The sequence below is a fragment of the Tribolium castaneum genome, chromosome 1, assembly GCF_031307605.1.
Source record: "Tribolium castaneum strain GA2 chromosome 1, icTriCast1.1, whole genome shotgun sequence".
Lineage (NCBI taxonomy): Eukaryota > Metazoa > Arthropoda > Insecta > Coleoptera > Tenebrionidae > Tribolium > Tribolium castaneum.
Genome location: NC_087394.1, coordinates 21,520,201 through 21,543,626, shown reverse-complemented (window position 1 = coordinate 21,543,626; position 23,426 = coordinate 21,520,201). Strand labels below are relative to the sequence as shown.

Sequence of the window (23,426 nt, the reverse complement as noted above, 5' to 3'; positions counted from 1 at the left end):
CTATCAAAAATATAACACATTTTAATAAGAAACCTAAATAAATTAATGGACAACTAATCAAATAAACCAAATAAACTTGTGTATTGAAAATATAAACGGACAAAAAAGGAGGCCGGTAAAACCTACGTTATAAGTTATTTTAGACACATAATTAGTTATTGTTGGTCCGGAATTGGCAGAAACCTTTGCGAGAAGTAAGTAGAGAAGACTTTTCGGTGTGTTTTATGATGTTTTGTGAGCCGCAGATTGATTTAATCTCTCTCGTCATAATATTGAAAATAACCTTTGTCAGTGGTTGCTGAGTGTCTTGGCGGGCCCCCATGCCAATTTGATGGGGTTACACAAACAGCAATAGGGGGCTAGTTCGTTGCTGCTCGCGTAATTCTTTTAAATTCGTTAATTTTGACAATGCCCATGACAAACTTCAAATTTTCATGACAGTAGTAAAAGCATCGCCAACTGTCAAATGTAGTAACAAAACTTGGTCCGAATGTAACAGAATAAAAATCTCCAATATACCAATATTACAAAAGTGATCCGACTTTATATTATTGTTTTACTGCTTATTCGATAATAAACTAGCTAAAAACTAAATATTATATTGAAGTTTGACAATTGTTGACCGTTTTGCTAGGTGTACTTGATTAACTATAAAAATTATGAAGTAAAATCCGTTTTTTGTGATTTTTTTCAAAAACTGTAAATGATAGGTATAGGACGTATTGACAAAAGTCACCACAAATATCGATATTCTTTCGATTGTTTTAAAAAAAATAGAGTCGTTCCTTTTGAAAAAACTGAGTTATCGCAGTTTTTTAAAAATCATTTTGAAAAAATCATACTAGCCATGAATTTTGACGATAAATTGACAATTTCTAAAATTTTAGAAAACTCCTAAAACCTTCGGTTATCGAATACAAAAAAATATATTCACTTATCGCAAAGGGTTCAAGAAGTGTGATTTTCTAGATAAACCCTTGCAAATAAAAATGCAAAAAATGCAAAAAATTGGCATATGTCAAAAACTATGACAGATAAGTACCAACAATTTGGGTAAATTTTATTCAACTTGAGAAGATGAATTCAAACATGCAATAAAAATGTGTGGTTACTATTTAGAATTTCAAATTTGGCGTCAATTTTTGTAGTTCCGAAAGCTCAGCCAGTTTGAAAATTATTTAGTTGACTTCAGAGTGGTAGATTTGGATCGTATGCAAAATTTTAAAGCTATATTATATAAAGCTATATTAGAAGTAAAGTTTCTAGAGTAGGCCCTAAAAAAATCAACCTGTATATTAAAAATAAAGTTTGATTTTTGATAATAGCGGTAAGAAAATAAAAAAACACATATTTTAGTATGAAAATTCGCAGTTTTATGTAAAATTTTAATCTAAGCAAGTTGAATTATTCTACGAAACCCTACTCAATAAAACCTTTCAAAACAACCTATAAAGTGTTTTGGTGTTAATTTATACAATTGGAACCACGTTTTCCTATCCACAGACACACGTTCTGATATTCTCTATTTGCTTTGATTCGAACTTGTTATTGATGTCCTGTTACTATTTCTAACCGGCGCTCATGCTCCTTCATAATGTAACAAACATAACATCCATAATTAAACAGTCAAACGAGAACTTACCGAAGTTCGACTATAATTGTCCTAGCAGCCTCATCCGAAGAGATAACTTACAGGTAGTTTCACTTGTATCTAGGAATGACCACAAATTTTAAAGAACTCTGCGTTACCGACTCCTACTGGGCTCTATCCAATCCTCTGCTGCTAATGTCATTAAGTTGGAAGAACAAGTCACAACCGACCTATATACGGGGTTTCAAATTTGGGATGGGTGGGAGTTATCTCTTCGGATGAGGCTGCTAGGACAATTATAGTCGAACTTCGGTAAGTTCTCGTTTGACTGTTTAATTGTCCAGCGCAGCCTCATCCTCAAGATAACTTACAGGTAGAAGTTTAAAGAGAAAGGTTGTGACAACGTAGAAAAGGGGCTCAATAACATCAAAAATCTATTTGAGCGTCTACATTGTAAAATTAAAGATAAACAAAACATATATTCTTTTAATAACGAAAAGGAAAAAAGGCACATGACTCATTGCATAATTGCCTTGGCAAAATCGGTCTCTGCAGCTAGAGGCAGATTGTAGGTTTTGGCAAAAGTTTGTGACTTTTCGGACCAACCTGCAGTCTTATGGATTACATCCAATGAAATGCCTTTGCGTAAAGCTGCAGATGATGACGCATGTCTAGTTGAATGAGCTGAGAAAATACTAGTATTAATTCCAGCCATAGATAATGTTGTTTTTATCCATTTACTTAATGTTTGTTTATTAGCTGCTTTATGAGGTGATTTTATTGTCAGGAACAGAGAGTCAACATCTTTACGAATCTGAGCAGTCCTCTGGATATAGTCTGATAAGGTTAGAGCAGCACAAACTCCAGGTTGTTCGTTAAAGAAAAGGGATTTGAAGGCACGGTTCGTTTTTTGTCACTAAAGACGTTTTAATGTTTTCTGTTATTCGGATCTGAATTTTGGTATCCATCTTAAGAATATTTGATAATTTAATCAAGGATAGTGTTTGAACACGATGTCCAGTGATCAGTGCTAACAGCGTGATCAATTTGTACGTGAGTTTTTGCAATGACAGGTTGGTATTAGGAAACAAGTTATTCAAAAAATCTAAGACCTTACTGGGATCCCAAGTAAACTCGTATTTGCGACGTACCGGGCGAAGTCGCGCTATCCCCTTCAAAAATCGTTTTATGTAAATATTAGTTCCAATATCAGGAATGATTAAAGATAAAGCTGAGCGATGGGAATTAAACGTCCCATAACTATAATTTTTTGAGGTAAATATGTCCTGCAAAAATTGTAGTACCTCATTGGAAGTAGCAGTATAAGGACATAGATTGAACTTTGAACAGAAAAGCCACCAGCTGCTGTATGTGCAGTCATACTGCTTTAAAGTCCCGGTCGACAAAGACTGCAACATTATGGGGATTGATTGTTCGGGTATTTTTCTTCTGAGAAAAACTTCCCTGACAAAAGTGCGGCAACCAGGGTAAGCCTCAGAGGGTGTTGTTCGTAACTATAAGGTGAATAAAGTAGGTGAGGATTTGCTTCTAAATTTAAAGGGGCTTGAACCAGCAATTTAGATAGTGAGGGATACCACGGCTGCGATGGCCATTTGGGAACAATTACTATCCCCACTGCTTTATCACATATGATTTTGTTTAAAACTCTTAAAATGAGACTGAATGGCGGAAAAGCATAAAAGTAATAATCACTCCAAGAAATAGTAAACGAATCAGTTGCAATAGATCCAGGATCGCGTTTCCAAGACACATATGTGTCACATTTGGTGTTATAAAAGGAAGCAAATAGATCAATTTCAGGTTGACGAAATTTATTTACCACTTTGGCAAATGCCTCTTGTGATAGTGACCACTCTGTTTCTACAGACAACTTTCGAGATTCCTTGTCTGCTATATTATTACATTCTGAACGAATGTACGAGGCGTGTAACCATAAGTTACGATGTTCGCACCACTGCCAAATGTCACGAGCAAGAGAACTTAATTTTGGATATTGTACACTACCCATTTTATTTATATACGACAAAGCTGTAGTGTTGTCAGTACGAATAAGAATATTCAGATTCGAACAATTTCTCGCAAAACATCTTAGTCCATGAAAGATTGCTAAAGTTCTAAAAAATTAATATGTTCCCGCTGTAAGTCCATTGGCCAGTTGCCACTAGCAGATGTGCCCTTACAGTGTGCTCCCCACCCTGTCAAAGAACTATCCGTAAATATTTCTAAATGAAATTCATCATTCCATATTCTATTCTTAGATGAAGGAATCGTGTTAGTCCACCAATCGAGATCCTTCAAAGACTGGATGGAAAGCTGCATATATGATTCATAGTTGCCCTTAGAGTTGCTTAAGGCAAGGAATTTATCCCGTTCGAGATGTTTGGTGTATAACCAGCCATATGTCACTGCCGGACAAGCAGATGTTAAAGTACCTAAAAGTTGGGCCATTTTCCTAATTTTTAATTTCTTACAAACTTTAATCTGTAAAATTGTCTGTAAAATAGCTTGCTTCTTGTCATGCGGTAATTCTACTGTTAGTTCACTTGAGTTAAACAAAAAACCTAGAAATTTGCAATTTGTGTTTGGAATTATGCAACTTTTATCTTCATTAATAATGAATCCTAAAGATTTTAGTAAAGATAATACCAGGTGAGTATTTCTTAGACCAACTTTATAGTTTTCTGATAAAATTAAAAAATCGTCTAAATAGCTCACACAAAAAACTCCCTCCATACGTAACCAGTTTACAACTGGTTTGATAATTTTTGTGAAAACATAGGGAGCAATCGACAATCCAAAGGGCATGCAAACAAACTCAAATAGGTGATTTCTAAATTCAAACCTAAGATATTTCCTAGAGTTTTCGTCAATAGAAATAGGAAAATAAGCATTTTTCAAATCAATGGATGTCATAACCCAGTTCTTTTTTACGAGTTTGGTAACTGTTCGCATATCCTCCATCTTAAAATGGGGAGGATGCAGGTGTTTATTTAAATTTTTTAAATTCAAGATACAGCGGTTCTTGCCATTCGAATTTTTGACCAAGAAATAATTTGATATAAATTGGTCAGTGCAAAGGTGACACTTACGAATCACGCCTTCACCTAAAAGCGCATCTATGGAAACCTACATTGCATCCATTTCCTCCTTGTTTAATTTCGCAGGAGATGGTGCTCGATTCTGAATTGGCTTGATTACAAAATGGATTTTAAAAGATTTAACCCATTCAAGAACTTTGTGATTATTAGTGATTTTTCGCCATTCAGTCCTGAAGTATGACAATCTACCTGCTATTACCTCTAACGTTTGTTGAGGCGTGAGGGACTGCCACTTCGGTAATTGTTGTAACTCTGATACGGTCGAGGATCTCGCCCTTTTTGTTTCAGGTCCCTCGTTGACCGAAACGAGCTCCTCGAGTTTAAAGACCTGGAGGTGGATGGGTAGGTAATTAGTTGTTCCTCCCCCCCCTCTTTTTTGACTGATTTTAGGGGTTTTTACTATTAATTTATCTGGTACCGCTTTGAGGTCCTGACTTGACTTTTGTAAAGTCTTTGCAGATTTAATGCGTTTAATTTAAGGATTTAAGTCCTCTCCAAACAGAAAGTAACCTGGTGTATCTTTCTGGATTATGTCCTTCATAGACTTATTAAGATTTTGAGCAATGTTGGCTCTTCTAGATCGGGACATATTAAAGAAAAGATCTGTCAAAATTTTTCCGGAGTCTATCAATAATTTCAATAATTCCTCATTTCGGGAACCACTCTCCTTCAGAAGAGGGGTCAAAGCTTCACCTAGTGAGGTGAGACCCACGCCCAATTGAAATTGACCTAAACGTTGATACTTACCCTTCTTGATTTGTATATCGACTAATGCAGGTAGAATTTCTGGGTTAATTTCTGGTGCTTTGAGTAATTCGCAATTGATTGGTGTTTGGTATTTCCCCAATAATGCTGTTTTTACCTGAGCATCCAAACCTCGTGTGAGGTTATAGTTCCAACGCACAGTTAGTGCTTCATGAAGGTGAATCTCCTCAGATTTTTCTGATGGGTCATCCCCTAACAAGGCTAAAACCTCTTTTTCGAGGTCGGGTTCCAAGCAAACAAGTACATCAGCGGTGTCAGGCTCGCCACCGTTGGTTGGCAGAGAAATAGGGGTCGGGCATCGAGAAAATGTGCCGCGATCAAACCCTTCTGACTCCTTGCTGCTGTGAAGAGGACTTGTTCTTTCCCCACGTTCATGTGTATGACGTGGAGAAAGAGATGTGGAACGACTACGCCTGGTGTGATGTTTCCGGGCGTGTCGAGATTTGCGGACTTTCCGTTCCAAATGGCGTAAACGCCTTTCGAGGTCGGATTTGTCTCGATGGCTTCGTCTATGAGCGTCCGTGCTGGAGACAGAACTAGATCGAGAGGAAGATCTGTGCGATTTTCCCATTTTTACACTATGAGTGCATAACGTGATCTAACCTCCAAATTTTTTCAGTACCGATATCTATAAACCGAGTACTTACTGCAACCTAAATGTCTATGACTGTAAAAATAGACCTAAAGCAATTAGGAGAGTAAGAAATTGAACGATATTTTACCTTTTATAAGGGGAAACCGAACGAAAATTAGCAAGGCGTGGTCAATTTCCAAGCACAAGGAAACGAATGACATTAGCAGCAGAGGATTGGATAGAGCCCAGTAGGAGTCGGTAACGCAGAGTTCTTTAAAATTTGTGGTCATTCCTAGATACAAGTGAAACTACCTGTAAGTTATCTTGAGGATGAGGCTGCGCTGGACAATTTCTCTCGGTCGTAAAATTCATAGTAAATGTTTCGTGAAAGGAGAAAAGTTTTATCGTAATTATCACCAGCTTTATCCTTTTTCCTGTATTCTAATTGCCTATGGACACAAACAATTATTACTGAAAATAGTTGCAGCAAATATTGGAATTATAAAACGGAAATAGACATATAAGAGCAATTATGAAACTTGTGTTAATTTATTGTTTGTTGATTTGCAAGTCCGGGTGCTAATTAATTGTGCTACAGTTTTTTCACCTGTCAGCTTCGTAGAAAAATGTGCACATGCCAAACTTTCACTGCTTTTGTCCCTCCGTGTACCACTTTCATTGGAAATGTCGCCTTGAACCAGTTGAAAATGTGTGTATTGTGGTGCATCGCAAAACTGAAAAATGCGGTGCCTCACCGGAGGTCGCTGAAAAGTCACGGACTCGATAGCATAGAATCAAAATGGGTGTAATGACGGCGGTATTAACCAATTGGAGCTTCCGTTCCATCGGCGCCCATTTCCTCCCGCGTCCACGAAAGGATTCCATTTTGCGTTGTTGCATAATTTGGTTTATTTTACAATAAATAAGCGCCGATTTACGACTCGTAAATCTCGCCATGTGCTCTTGACAATGAAAATATGGTAAATCATCGATGAAGTAAATACAGCCGAAATTTTGCAAGCACTTGTGTAAGGACTTGGCTTCTGCGGATCGAAAACAGGTTTCGCACATTGTGCAAGTAATTATTGTTGGGAGATTGTAGCATTGAAAAATCCGTGGCGCACGACTGTTCCATTTGAGAGGCAGCTATTGCTGATTTTTCTCGGCGAGCGGATAAGAAATCCTAGACGAGTTTTTCCCCGTTAGACTGCCTTGTAGAAACGACGGGTTTGTCTATTTTTAACGTTTTTACCGTACTTAGAGACGTTTGACCGGTACGTTATCAGCCATTATAAAATGCAACAAGTGCATCTAAAAATAGTTGATTCGTATTTGGAATTTCTTGTGTCGCCAATTACAGCTTTCTGTCTGGAAATTTTCAACATTAGACAATTTCTTTGTACCACACACAACGGCTCATTACGGCGTTTTTGGACAAAGGATCTATCGAAAATTTCCACTACCGATTTAATTATCCCCCGTTATTCTAATCTGTTTGAAATGATGACATGAGTAATAGGCGGATAACAATAATAATTTAGAACGAGAAGCAAGTAATTACCGATCAAAATGTCGTAATGGATTTTTAAAATGCGAATATGAATTTTAACTGGCCTCGAAAAGTTTTTTCTCAAAGTAATTACTAAGCATCATTTACTGAGTTTATTTGCTAGGTAATTGAAATTTAAGGTAATCGCTGCATTGTTGGTGCCATAGGTGATCGTATATGTGTCATTATGACTTTGAAATATAATATATCAAGAAAAATAACACCTTTATTAGAGTTATATTACACTGACGTAAAATATTAAAATTAAACAAAATATTTTTCAACAGTTGGGTGCAATTATTTGCTCAACTCAAACAAAAGTTTTACAAGATTTATTTATTTGGTATATAATCAGAAAAGGAGTCTTTTTAATAAAATTCAATGAATGGGTCCGCCCACCTGTTGCTTGATTATACCGAAACCTTGTATAATTACGTTTTAATCTTACAAAATCCTATTGTAACAAAAGGTAAGGCTTAAAATGTCGATAATTTATTTAATCCGGTTAACCGAAAACATACCACGCATACATTAACACCATTCAGCCTTGAAACGGCAATTCGGTTCCTATTTTTTTGTGCTTCACCTGGTACAATAAATAATTGGTTATGACGTCATAACAACCCTGACGTACCAAAACCTGAATCAGTGAATTTTAATATTGTAATTAAAAAGAATTTCGAACAATTAAAAAGTGACTCCTTGAATTAAACCTCAACATTTTCGATAATTATTTTGGTTGGTCTTTTACGTCTACATATTTCTCTTTGTCTCACCTTGCCCTTGCACGGCTAATTTAACGAATCGACTAAATGAAGGTGGATGTGAGTAAATTTTTTCCTTATTAGCGACGTAATTGGACGTGGAGATTAAATTTACATAACTGGGTAATAATAGATTTTTTTGTCTATTCTGTTAGTCTTGAAAGATTTTCAAATGTCACCATGATACGAGTACCATGAGTACCTTAATTTTTTAAAACCTATACGACGGCTACAACAGCTCACCCCTACTTGAAACTATTCTATTCCTAAACTGGAAAGACTGAATAACACAATTTAAACAGAGATTCTTTTGAGAATGGTTATTTGACCAGAAAGTACTTTAAAAACAAAGAAGTTCCTATAACCCTTGAAAATAATCAAGGGTTTCTTTTTTTACAACTTACAATGTGTTCAAAAATAGTCGTTCATCAAGTCACCTATGAAATTTGAATGTAATGTGCCGCTTAGTTTAAATTGTGAATGCCGTCAAAGTGACAGATCTTTCAAAATAATGTAAAAAGGCTTCGAATCTAAAGACTAGAGAATACACAACAACAAAAATTACAGAAATATAAAACACAAATTATAACAAACAACTTTGCCTTAAAATGTAAAAAATAAGTAAAAAATTAATTCAATGTTTGACAGAGATGACAGTTCTGTAACTACAATAATCATTTGGACAAAGCGGTACATTCTATAGTCGACTTGATGAACAACCATTTTTGAACACAATTTATATTACTATACACAGATACACGATACTTTTTATGATAAGTGACAGTTCATACCAAATTTTGATTGTTTGACCTGTTACCAATCTCTTATCAAAAAAAACTTAATTATAAAAAATATTAATTTTTAAATTTTTAAGAGATTTGTTACAAAAAATATTGTACCCAACTTGTTTGGAAAGCAATTTCCCACATTCGCACATAATGCAGCACTCGCTGCGCTCGAGCAGCAAACAAAGTACTCTTGTGGGAAATTGCACTTTCCAGACTCGTTAGGTATAATAACTGTTTTTTAATACATAACCTATTTTTTGACGTAGGTACGTACTTGATTAGCAGTTTTTAATTATCAGCGACGACAATTGTATTATCTACGAAGGCATAAAATAAGGCATAATGACGCAAATATATAAATTAATAATTATACTTTAAAACACTTATTCAAATACGAGTAGTAACAATAAAGTTCAAAGTCATATCATGATAAACCGAAGATTGTGGTCAGTCTAGTTTCTTCTTGTTAACATTAGTTAGTTGCTAATTGATTTTGCAATAAGTGACACACACTTCCCTGTAGACCAAGTCTGGCTGCTTTAGAGCTCATTTATAAGCGCCAATTGACCGTTCCCACTTCGCACTTTCTTCGTTGTGGAATAAAAAGCAGAAAATAAATTAAAAACTAATCAATATTTGTTTTGGTGCCATCTGCGTGTGAGAACGCTTCACGTACCTGAAATCCCTCCTTAAGACTATGCAGGGTTTTGGCTACCGGTCGATAGATGGCGCAAACCTAACCTTTTGCGGCAAAATCGAATAAAACCTGTTTGAACTCAACAATTTGAATGGTCTATAACCGCTTCTCGCTGAGTCGGACGACTTGCATCGTTGGGGGCTGTTGTCGTACAACGCCGGTCGTCGAGCGCGTGTTCTTCCATTTCGTCACACGTGAAACAATACAACAAAGCTTACAAACCCAAAATTCTTGTTTTATTTCACCTTTTCCAATTCTCATAAGTTCTGATGATGGTGCGAAATTCTTTTTGCTCAAGTGCAAAAATGACAATTTGATTGTGTTGTCGCCGCAATTGAAAGTGATGAGTGCTTCGAATTAGTAACAATTGGATTGATCAGTTTATTGCCGACTTCTTTATTGAGGTAATTGTCTTTATTAGTTTATTGTTTTTGTGATCGCAGCGACACTTTTCATCACACGTGCAGCTGCAACCACAAATTGTTTTGCTACTAGTTTGACATAAGTGACGAGACCTTTCGAACATACTTCTTAAGATACCAGGGACAGTATCTGGTGAACTACTAATTAAGCATTTTCCTAAAACTCTTTTTTGATTTTCATTTCAGTTTCATTAACACTCAGACGTTGCTCTTTCGAACTACGGAAATAACAATGAATATCCTGTGTGATCATTAAATATGCATTATGCATACTGTTCGTAGTCAAATAAAATAACTTCTTATTATGAGTATACGTATGTTTTCATTGAAGGCCAAATTGCTTTAATATTTTATCTCCACGTTCAATAAAGGAGAGTCAATAACCTGAAACTGCATTTTAAATAATTAGCAGAAACTTGTTAGAAAAAACGCATCTGTTATCTCAACAGGTTTAAGGTCATCCGATTTTTTATACAATAGAATTGATCTAATACGGGAGCAATAAACTTACAAAAGTTAACATGGCACAGCTATTTTAATGGCTAATAAAACGCAGATTGTTGGTAGAAGAATACTTTTGAAATTCCTGCTACACAGAACAGAATTCAATAGATTTGTAATTAATATTCAAAGGATAATGAAGGTGGTAACAATCTCATAAGCAAAATGTGTTCTTATGTTGATTATTTCGACGAATCATGTTGGTTGAGAATGTGAATATCAGGTAATTGGTTTGGCTTTTAATAACAAATCGCAAAAAGGGCGAGCGTCATGTTCCAGGAAAGTTAAGAAAATATGAGGCTTTCAATTCAATAATTTACAAAAGTTTATTTCAGGTGAAACATTGGTAACATTTTCTGCTTGACGAATATACTCGTAACGTCTTTGGATTTCGATTGCGAATAATGGACAAAGCCTCTTGGTGAACTTTTCATAAATAGAATTTTCTTTGCATAACAACGTTCAACAGACTTATAATTTATCTAGCATCAAGTTTGTAACATGAAACTTCTTTTGCTTTATTCCTTCGTACAGTAGCCACCTTATGTTACGCTATCACATAACACTATACACACTAATAAAGATAAGAATAATACGGATAACTTCAACATATAATAACTATTTCTACATTTCAATAAATTATAGGGTTAATCAAGTTTTATTGTTACCCTAAAATTGTTTCAAAGCTTGATTGAAAAGTTATAACCAGAGTTCCGTTTCCTAGCATTTTGCTAATCCATCATTTTAATAAGCAGCGTACATTTTTATGTCGACGTACGCATTTCTGTTCAAATTCACCAATTTTTTAATGCTTATTTGTTAATTTGGCGTTTTTATACTAAAGAACTTTTTCGTGCTATTTTTATGCTAATTTTCATAATTTTCAAGTTTTTGAAGTTTTTTTAGCTTTAATACACAGTATTTTCTAATAGTTTTAAAAAAATTGACGAATGAAATTCGTCCAATTTCCGAAAATTTAAGTAATGAGTTTGGAACGCAAATTTAATAATTTAATTGAAAAAACAATATTTTTGAATTAGGAGTCATTTCTAGAGCAAAATCTTTTACCGAAAAAAATTGCCGTAGTAAGGTAACATTAAAAAAAATGTTTTAATAACTAACTCCAAAAATAAATACTTACGTAAATAGTAGGTATTTAAAAAATATACAGGGTGTATCAGAAATACGTATCTTAATTTTAACAGATAACAGAGCTCAACAAAAAAAACATCTTTTCTATTTGTGATTTTTAAATAAAAACACCGCAAATTGACTTAAAATTTGGAAAAAGATAACATACGGAAATGTGTACCCGCTTATGGGTACAAAAGTAAAAGAGTCGAACTATTTTCGTTGTGATAGAAACGAACAATTTAAACAATTTAAAACAACAATGAAAATTGTTGCTATGAATACAAACTAGTTATTAAACAGCGACCAGCTCGTTTGCACAAAAGCAATGAGGAAAACAGTGAAAATTATGAAAAGAATTTTGCAAAACGTTATATAGAAAAGTTGTTGTATTTAATGATTTTTATTACTTGTTAAAATTAACACGCATATTTCTGATACACCCTGTATTTTTGATTTTTTTTAAATTACTTCATATACTATTTAGTTTTTTCATAATGGTTTGTTTTTGTTAAACATTTGATAAATAAATTTTATTTTAAATAGCGCTGAAGATTTCTTGCTAAAAATTTTAAGTATAACTTTAGGCATATTTTTAGTTTTTGTGTATTTTTATGCATCTTTTGCTTATTTTAGCGCTTATTTCCGTCATTTTTGTGCTAAAAAGTCCACATTTTAGTTATAAGTTATAACAGTTCATAATAAAGGGTTTACTCATTGCTGGTGTGAGGAATATACCATCAAATGTCCGTACAATTTAATTTCAAAAAATAACGACCTTAAAATTTGTACAAAAAATATTTTTAAAGTGATTTTTAATTCAGTTTTCTTTAATTGCAATTTACAATAAAACATATAGCAGTTATTGGTATTTTCATATAACTCGCAATCTGCTTACTTATGCTCTTTTTATAATGTGCATCAACTACATTGGGGAAGTCTAAATGCAGCTTTAATTTAATGTCCAATTCATACAAAAACTGTGATGTATTTTATTTAAAACAAATTTAATGACATCAGTAATTATAACAATCTTTATAGTTGCCACATGATATTAATTAAGTATTAATTAAGTATACGTCGTTAATTTTAATGATTCTAATGAATTTTCTGCTACCTCAGAAACTAGGGAACAGTCACGATCAAAAGGAATCACACCCCTAAAAATCAAAACTATTGCCACAAATCTTTTTCATATGTTACGGTTAATATGTAAATATGGCTAGTTTATAAGCTAGCTGCATATTTAGTAAACTAAGAGGATAGTTTGTAAAACAACCCATTTATTGAAGTATATGACCTAAAAAGTTTTAGGTAGTCTGAGTCTTTTCTATACGGTGATAGAGGGGTGTCAATCTTTTCGACTGTGACTGTACACACGTTTATTTCAGTGAATTAATTTTAAGGACGATTGTTGTTAGGATCATTTGAACTTTTGCATGGTTGCTACCTTAAAATCATCCCTTTCGAGGCCAGCTTCGATGCACACCATTGATGCACACTAATATGAAAAAGTATACCTGACTGCCAAAGTCTGGTTTTAACTGACATATGATCGATAAAAAGAATTAAAGTGCCTATTCCTATAGCAATCATATAGAAACACAACCAACAGTAGTGGTAACTTATGGTCTGTTTTAGTTGAAGTTGAAGTTTCATAGTTAAAAAATGATTCAAGATGCAAATTACACAATTGCACTTATGTACATGTGCCAAGTTTATGTGCACTCGACTGTGCATGACTCAGCCTATTACTGAATTAATCCAATATATTCAGCACATTACTGGTGAATTTGATCGTTATTCTTCAATAACAAAGAACTCGCTGTGTAATAGCCTAATAGCTCATTCATTACTGTTAGAAATATCCTCGGATTATGCTGTTCGCGGAGAATCGTTGATTTTCTGTAAAATGTCGAGCAGCGCTTCTGAACTCCCGTCTGCAAAAATGTCACTTGTGCGTGTTTTGGTTCTGAAAGCACGGCATCTGGGTGCAATGTTCTGCATGCTCTCGAGCATGCAAGTGGCTGCATAAAGCCGTTAAATTAAAATAACAGCAGCGACCTGGTCTTGTCTCCAACTTCCTAGCCATCAATCATTTTAATTGTAATGATCGAATCAGTTTCGGAGAGTCATCTGACGTAACATTCCTTGAACGAGTACGTACGTGGAAAACAGGTGCAATGCGCCTAAACCTTGACAAGAAAGAGGAATGTCCGAGGAAAAAATAAAACGAAACATGAATTGCAGTGCGGTCGCTATCTTGCTGCAGGCGCTTTACGAAGCCTTGAAAACCACCACGGATAAGTTCACTTGCTGCAGAGGTGCAATCTCCCACTTGTTGAGTAATAATAACGTATGGAGGTTTTATACACCTCCAGGATTTGAAAGGACGATGGGAGCGGCTCGAGTGGAGCTGGGATGAAGCTTCCCTCAAATCTAGAAGAAGCTTCGAAATTAGGGATTAATGAATACAGTGTGTTCGCGAAGTTAAGGCGTTCTTTTTAAGAGGTGCTAGCATGCATTGTTCTTAAGAGTTTTAGCCTAAAACACCTTAGTTAAATGTTGGTGATAATAAAGGTACAATAACTTTTTTTTTAATTTTGGAAACCAACCCTGTTTAGATCAAAAAACGATCAAAGGACCATTGGCGTAATCAACAAAAATTGTTACAATGGTCAACTAATTAGTTGGACAAGCTCACTATTACAATAACAATCTTACAGATTTCATGCAATTGTATGGGCAATGCTATCAGATTGCAGCTGCGGCCTTCAGAGAGTACTTATTAAAGTATGAAAAAATTATGAAAGTAACATTACTGAAAATCTGGTATCCACAGTAATGAGGTAGATTACTTTGAAGCGCTCGTCTCAAAACGATAGTTGGACAGGACCGGACTTAAAATTTTAGAAAACGTAAAAATTATCTCCGTTATGAAAAACATTTTATTAAGGCCTAACTGCACCGGTATGGCTTAACTTAAAATTGTATAAAGCTTGGCTTACACTAAACCGTACCTTGGGTACCACTTAAATAGCGCTTAACGCTAAAAAAGAAATTTAAAAGCACTGTTTGTAAACGGATCGATGAGCAATTATTTTATTCTTGACTTATATGATGAAAAAATTAATTTTCAGTGGATTAAAATTCAATACACACCTTCGGTATATTAAAAAGATTTTTGGTCCTTGCTGTCGCTTAAAAATTGAGAATACTTTGGTAATAATTGTTGCGGCAGCTATTCTGTAACAATATTGTCAAAAATAGAGACGAAGGCGGAAGGAAAATTTGGATTGGATGATAGCATGGGTGATGAAGATAAGATAAGTAAACAGAAAATTGTCAAATTTCAGCCATATAACAAAAAAATTATTGATTTTCGAAGTAATAATTATCTTGATAAGTTCTGAAACTTTAATTTTTTTATTAAATTACATTTTAGAATACAATAGCAAAATATATCAATTAACTAAAAAACGGCTATAGCAGCACTGAACTGACTTTTTAATTCCACATCTTTTAAGTTTTTTCAAGAATTGTAAATAATTGCGTTTTTAAAGTTGTAACTTCAGAATACTACTTTGAACTTCTAGGAGTCTTCTACAGGCTTCCGTTTAAACCCCACATGAGAAGTATTGGGAGTTCTAATAATGATAGTCATCTGAAAATTTGTGTACAACCATAATCTTTTAGGTCCTGCTCAATGAAAATATTTTTAAGATGGCAGCACTTCTGGTTATATCGGAAGTCGTATCAACTTCCGGAACTTAAACGGAAAGCTATATTTTGTAATGCTTTTTTGAATTACTACAGTTATTTTAAGGTAGTTTTTATAAGCTTTCCCTATACTTAAATTCAGCCGTTTACAAAATATTTATGGTTTAAATTTTTTTTTGGTTTTGCACCTTTCAATTCAAAAATCGATAACTCTACCATTTTTAAAACTTTTAAAATATTCTTCGGCTCATTTGAAAGAGGAAGTCTAGATCTTTCCTTTGAACAGAGCTTATCGTTTAAGTTCAATTTAGTATCACTAGTAAAATAAAAATTGGCACATCCTATTTGAAAAAATTAAGTTAACTTAACTTTAAAATTTTTGGTTTTATGAACTTCATTTTCAATTTTGAACACACTGAAGAACATATATTGGCTTTCTTTTTTAATTCTCTAAATATAATTTTGAAATTTCTAAAACTGAGATCCTAAATATCTCAAAAACGGTTAAACTTAGGTATAGGAAAAGCTGATAAAAACTCCCTTAAAAGAACTTAACTAGTTCAAAAACGAAGTGAAACACAGCTTTTCATTTAAAATAAGAAAGGTATAATCGGAAGTGCTGCCATCTTCAAAATATTTTCGTTAAACAGAACTCAACTGATTATGTTTGAGTATCAACTTTCAGATAAATTAGTACTTTCATTACTTTCATTAATTTTTTGCCAAATAATTTTGGATTAGCAGACTGATTTAAATTTGTTGGCTTATTCTCGTAGTTTGCCCAATTCCAATTTTGAATTTTAAATTGTTTTGATGTATAGATGGTCCAAGAAAATTAATTATTGTTGGACCTTGCTTTTTGTCTTCGAAATCGAAAGGGCTTTTTCCTTTTTTTAATTGAAATCATGGGTTGGTGTAGTAGAATTTTTTGATCTGAAAAATTATTACGTTTGCATCAGATTTTGTGTTTGTACATTATCATATCTAAACAGGAAAGCTTACACATTTGGCTCTATTTCTGGCTTTAGTTATCCCTGCAGTAAAAATTTTTTTTAAATAAAATTGACTGTAGGTTTATTTAAGAACTCACTAATTTTAATTTTGTTAAAATATTTTACTCTTGATAGCAAAACAAAAAGATAATTCGCTACATTTTCACGTATTTGCAAACTATTGTCATTAATTGACGGAAATTTCGCGGACGACGAAATTAACTAACAGATAAAATATCACCTTATAATTCGACTTACTTAAAATGCACTTAGACCTTAGACGATTTTATAGAAGCGTCATTAAATTAATTCGCAATTAAATGCGTGATTAACTGATCACGTGACTAAATTGAACAAATGTGATTGGTCTAACTTTTAACAACGAATTAAATTTTAACTAAGCGTTCTATAAACCGGCCCATGTTAAGAATAATGCATTGTATCTCGTGTTAAAAGGACCGCCTCAACTTCGCGAACACCCCCTGTATAAGCAGTCATACCAAGTGCCAGGGAATAACAGCAAAGCTGGATTTATGGCGGGGAATGTCCGAAAAACTCTTCGGCTGCACCTGTAAAATCCATTGCTGCAATAACGCAGATAGCTAAGTCTAAAGTTGTATTTTAGTGCGTACGTGGGCGTTCTATTATTAATGGCTTTGTAGCCCTCTTCAAGATATATGACGTTTTATTACAGCTACATAAATATCAGCAAAGGAGGAATATTAACTGGTTTATTTTCTTAGCGGAGTTTGCATACTTGCATGTAATAATTTCGGATAGTTAAGTAAACAAGCATATTTCCCTTTCCAAACCTCTGTCATGTCAACTAATCGATCATCCTGAACTTGCTGTTTAATTAACTCGCCTCTCGCCAAACTCGGGAATTATTTCAGTCGCGATTTATCCGAATTTCTTTCAGAATAACGATATGTAAATATTTGTCCCCTTTTGTGGAAATTGCGAAAAGATAAGAGATTGGATTTAGCGTCGCGAGTAATTGCGGGTAAATACAATTTCGGGGAACATCGTGATCCTCGAGCTGTGAAATTCATCATTTGGTTCAGCCAGAGCCCGATTGAGCAAAAATAGCGCCCGAATAGGGCGTTAAATCCCAAACGCGCGTATTATCATAAGGAGTCGGGGTTCAGTGGGCATTCATCGGAGCGAAGTTTGGCCCAATTTATGACGCCTTCCATCGATCTGGGAATCGCGACTTTCTCCCGTTTGTTTTGGCAACACTATCCCGATAATTAAAGGCCTAATTTTAGAAAAGGCTCGGATTTACGACCTCCACTGCGCTAGAAAAAGCAGCGGCCGTGTATTTTTAATTCGGACTTCCTACAATAAAAATGCAATACTATCCTCCACCAACTCTTGGGAAATCTCGCTCTCGATTGAACTCGGCCATGAACCGTCTCGGAACTATAATCAAAAGGCTGCAATTAGGCTTGCAAGAGCTCGTGGATGCGCCGCAATACTATTATTTACCAAACGCCGAGATCCGAACGAAACCATTAGCTCCGATGCTGTGGAAAATTCAAAACGAGCGGCGCGAATTTTTCGCTTTTAGAACGTTTAGCGACCGGAAATGCGATTTCGGTTTTTACAACGGAGGGATCACAGTGACTCTTTGTGCTTTACGATTTGAAAAAATGTCATTTGATTCGGTCATATCGCGTGATTTTTCGCTACGTTGGCATAATTGGCACCGGGTTTTACTACCGACATTTATCTGTGTACTATACCTAGGTCAAAGTGATTTTTTATAGTTTTTAAAATGCTCGGACGAATGAATGTGTCTCCCTTGAAATGAAATAAAAGTTTCAAATTCTTGTTGGCATAAATGAGATAATGAAAGATTTGGTTTATTACTGAAAAATGGTTTCAGGGAAATTTGAGAAAATTCTCGTTTACGATGCCGGGAAAGTATGAGAAATATGTTACCTCTCTCCAGAGATTCCTCATCTTGATTTAATAAAGCGCCTTTACTTGCGAGGGAAATGCATACTAAAATTCTTATTTTATTTAAAATGTACCAGAAATTAGAGCCATAAATAATAATTTTATCTAAACTGGAAACGCGTAAGACAATACTGGAGTTTTTAACTCCATGAAGAATACAACAAAGTTAACAATTATTTTTGTTAAGAAAAATCCATTTGGAATTGAACAGCTAAAGTCCAAAAAGTGTTACAAGAAATTAAATGATGTTTTTATACTTTGCGTTTATAATTCGTTTATTAACGTCAATCAGTAGAAGTCGTTTATGGATCATTAAAGAGTGTACAGTCGTATCAAGCATTTTGTGCCTAAACTATATACCTTACGAAAAAATGAATTAGTACATTATATTTAGTACATTATTATTAGTATAACTACTTTAAAATGTGATAATTTTTAGGGAATATTTTTTTCGAAATACCTTCTAAATTTCGAGTTATTAAAAAATTTTTTTTATGGCACTCTACTATGGCATTTTTTTGGTAAAAGATTATGTGTCTCTTAATTTAATAATGTTGTTTTTATATTTTGCGTTTATAATACGTTTGTTAACGTCTATCAGTAGGAGTCGTTTGTGGCTCATTAAAGTACAGTGTACTTTAATGAACTTTGGGATGTTTAGTTTTCAAGAGTTTGCTCGATAATGCGTGGAATACACGTACGATCGATTTAATCATTATTTCTGCTTTATTTATTATTTATTACCGTTACCAACCGCCAAAAAATTTCCTTGACGAAAAAAAATTTTTTATTAAAATAAGAAAAAAAGGGATAGAAAGTATAAAAAATAGCATAATATACTCGTTTTATAAAGGTTTTGGCGCCTTATAAAACTTGTTTTTCAATTTACTATTCTGAGATGGAAAGTTTTTTCTTTACCTGATGAACGTTGATTTAATTAAATCTGGAGGATATTTTCATTGTTTCTAATTTAACAAAACTCGATGAAAATTCAAATTCTTTGTTTGTTGCAACGTTCTTATTAATTAATTTTGTTTCAGTTTTATTTTACTACATCTTTTTCAACCGTATTTCGGAAACGGTAAAGTTTATTTCAGAAAATATTAGTTGTAATTGTGAACTGAATTTCAGAAAGCATTAAATGTAATTCAGAATCGTAAGTTGTAACTCGGATTGCGTAAATTGAAATTGAGAAATAATTTTTTTTTAATTATTTTGGGTTTAAAATTACAAAATACCACAGAAAATCAAAGCTATGTTCTTGATTATCGCTGTGTTTCTTTACTTAGATTACCTAGTTTAAAATGAAAAATATTTACCAACGTCTTACATTTTGATATCGCTCTGTATACAGGGTTATTTTCAAATTTACAGGGATGTTTCTAAAATGAGCTATAATACAAACATCTTTTTTTTAATGGAACACCCTAATTTTTTTGCATTTTTTGATGTAGCTTTTACAACTAACCATTTTGACTTAAACTTTTATTGGTCGATTTTGCTTGGTTTTTGAATTATTTTAATTTCTTTAACGAAAACACGCTCATTTTAAAATTCATTACTCAAGAAACAAGACCTCTTGAAAAGTTGGACTTTTACCACTTTAAAGTAGAATGTTCAAATGTATTTTTTGTTAGGTCAATTTGATCCAGAAAATAAAAAGTTGAGAGGTTTGTTAAAAGTTAAATAACTTAAAAATTTTAAATGGAACACCCTACTTTTATTTTTGCTTCTAAAAGTTTTTTAGAACTAAAAAATAATAATAGTTGAGTGTCTCTTGATGATTACTTAAAAGATATTTAACTTTATTTAGTTTAGTTTATATTAAACTTTATTTTTATTTAATATGTTTCAGTATTCGAAAAGTGAAAATTTCAGGTAATAATAACTTTAATATTTCCCTTATGCCATTAGTCGTCACTTTTTTCAGTAAAATAATTAAAATTTTAAGATTTATGGCAAATTTTTAAATTCCCGTATAAACTCCATCAAATGATTTGCTAAAATATAAGATATAAACTAAAATATTTTTTTAATTATTATCTTTAGGCATTTGAAACGTGAAAATGTTTTTATTTAGACAATTTAATAATCTTTGAGGAGCAATGAAAATAACTTTTTCAAGTTAGTCAACTTTTAACAAACTTCTTAAATTATTTACGTTCCTCATTGCCATGCGCCAATTAATTGATACAAGATTCAAGTTTGAGCTCTGCTCTTTAAAGTAGTGAAAGTCCGACTTTTCTAGGTGTCTCAGTTACTGAGTTACACATTTTTAAAAAGAGCTTATTTTTGTTAAAAAAATTAAAATATTTCAGAAACTAAGCAAAATCAACCAATAAAAATTAAGGTCAAAATCATTAGTTTTAAAAACTACATCTAAACGTGCAAAAAATGGAGGGTGTTCCATTTAAAAAACGTAGGTTTGTATTGTAGTTCATTTCCGAAACATTTAAAAATAATTTTAGGTGAGACAGGGGATCAGTAGCTGTGACTTAGGAAGAAAAAGTTATTACTTTTCTAACATTTAGAGGTAACTAATGGACTTTACCAACACGCTGGGACACCCTGTACATTATGGTGTTTTATTAAATATTGGTACACTGATTTACATCTGATCTTTTCTGAAATACAATTTACAAATTCTGAATTTTTAAAAATGTTTTCACAAATCTAAGTTACTAATCTGAAATTCGATTAACATTTTCTGAAATACTAATTTGAGTTACAAGTAATGTTTTTTTAAATGAAATTTACTACACTGAATTACAGTTGACTTTTTCTGAAATACAGTTGAAAAAGGCGTAGATCGACAATGTTTTCACAATTTTTCTTAAAAAATAATATAAAATTGTATTTTTTATTGAGGTAGGCTGCAGATTTTGACTAAGAGTGGACGGAATCATTCTTGCAATCCAATTAATTGCTTTCCCTCAAGGAATAAGAAACGCATTTAGTTAATTAAACTTCACTTAATTCTAAGGTATAATCTGTTAAAGAACAAGTGAGGCATGAACTAATAACAGATTTCTTTTGTTAGCTATTCGTTTATTACAATTTATTGTTATGTATGTATGTCTTTTTGTGAATGAAATGGAAAAAGACTGTAGGAAACTTTGTAATTTCGAAACATTGTAGTATTTACAAGTGTTTGCTCGAATGTAAAAATATTTAAGAACAAACAAGTATTACCAACCTCCTATTTCGATAACGTCTGCGGTCATCGCACTCTTCTTAATTCAGGAATTAACATTTTGAACCAGCGTCAACAGTCTTTCCTCCACCTCATTACAGGCTATAGGCACGCACTCCACATGAATAAATCATTGTAAAACGCTGCTTCAACGTCCCCATGCACCATTAATTAAATTACAATGCACTAAAGTCCTTATAATTTTCAGTAAACCTAATTTTCATAAAGAACAATAGACTATCAAGCTTCCATTGTTAACCAAAGTTAACATATTCCGTAAAATTTTTCTCTCCACATAGCCGGTCTAACTAGAGAATGGTGATCCTCCCAGTGCGATGTAATTCAAGACGGACTTTTCTGTTAAACCAAGCGTGGTAATGTCGACGAAAGCTTTATTACAATATTCAAATGGCAAAGCTGCAGGCCAGCAAGTTTTTGCATCGCCGCCACATTTCAACGAGTTGGCAAAAGTGGAAATTTCTCATTACTGAGATGAAGATTTTTAATATCGCGCCCCAGCTAAACACAAAGAAACATTCTTGGCGTGATATTAATCGCATCCAAACCCGGTTATTGTAAACTAATTTAAGTTTAAGTCGGGAGATAACTGCAAAGGGCGTACTTCCGGAATAATGGAATTACTTCTGGACAAGAGTTTGCCGGAGTTGTTAACTTAGTCATGTTAACACCGCTAAATACAAAATCACACATAATTCGCCTTCGCAAATTAGACATATAGAAACGGCGTTTTATGTCCTATAAATTCTTGTTATAACGACCCTATTGCCGGTGTAGAACGATTAAATGTGCATTTGCTCCAATAATTCGGATTTAGTCGCGCTTCCAAAAATACACAATCCTGGTTACAAAACACGCGAAACAACGGGAAATTCTCGTGATTGCTTGGATGTTTTTTAAAGACTCTCGCCCCCGGAATCATTTTTATAATTTGCTGTGCACTTGAAGGCAGCCTTTTTAATCTGTCGAAAACAGTCGTGCCTTTTTAATGATTACCAAGTTTTATTTTTATAAATTAGATTTAGTTGTTGTTTTCCTTCTAAGTATTCCTTCGCTGAAGAAGTTGAAGCCTATCTTCCATCAATCCTAAGACTCCTTAACTCTGCAACACTGTCCCCCTTATTAAATAACAATGTAGTTGTATTTAACACATCCGGTGCCTTGTAAAGCTTTTTGTTTCAGAAAGTTTTAAATATGCTTCTGTTTCTCTCACGTTTTCGGAAAATGTGTTAATATTTAATGTTCACCGTTTGTACAGTAAATTTGTTGTTTCTGTAGAAACTACAAGTACAAAAAATATTTTATTGGAGGTGACTTTTTTCAACAACTTTTTGAATGACACCTACTAAAAAAATTGGGGATAATTTCGTATTAGTGGGCTTTTATACCCTCAACATACAAGAATCATAAAATGGTGGAAATTGGTGAAAAAAATAAAACTAGCAGTTTGACTGTTTCTTGTGCACAATTGGCTTCTCATATAAACTGTCTTTACATCTGATCTTCAAAAAGACGGAGAAATAACATTCAAAATCATCAGTATTAAAAGCTACAAACTACGAAATACAAAAAAAATTCTATTTAAAGAAATATATCTTTAATGTTTTTTTAAATATTGGGACAACTGTATACAGGGTGTT

The 23,426-nt window shown here is 33.5% G+C and overlaps 1 protein-coding gene and 1 long non-coding RNA gene across 3 annotated transcripts in view; one reads left to right on the top strand and one right to left on the bottom strand.

Moving 5' to 3' along the window:
* Positions 1-2,008: 2,008 nt before the first annotated feature.
* Positions 2,009-6,627, bottom strand: LOC135266929 (uncharacterized). 2 transcript variants are annotated; one of them, XR_010335150.1, is made up of 2 exons: positions 6,198-6,627; positions 2,009-6,156 (listed from the first exon to the last, which is right to left on the bottom strand). It is a non-coding gene; the product is annotated as an uncharacterized LOC135266929 (long non-coding RNA). The 2 variants fall into 2 exon arrangements; XR_010335149.1 differs by having other exon boundaries at positions 2,009-6,142.
* Positions 6,628-9,952: 3,325 nt separating this feature from the next.
* The window catches only part of LOC656793 (uncharacterized protein), a 132,144-nt gene continuing 118,670 nt past the window's right edge, over positions 9,953-23,426 (top strand). The window contains exon 1 of the mRNA XM_008201010.3: positions 9,953-10,251. The gene's annotated coding sequence lies outside the window, so the exon portion shown is untranslated. The remainder of the gene's footprint in view (positions 10,252-23,426) is intronic.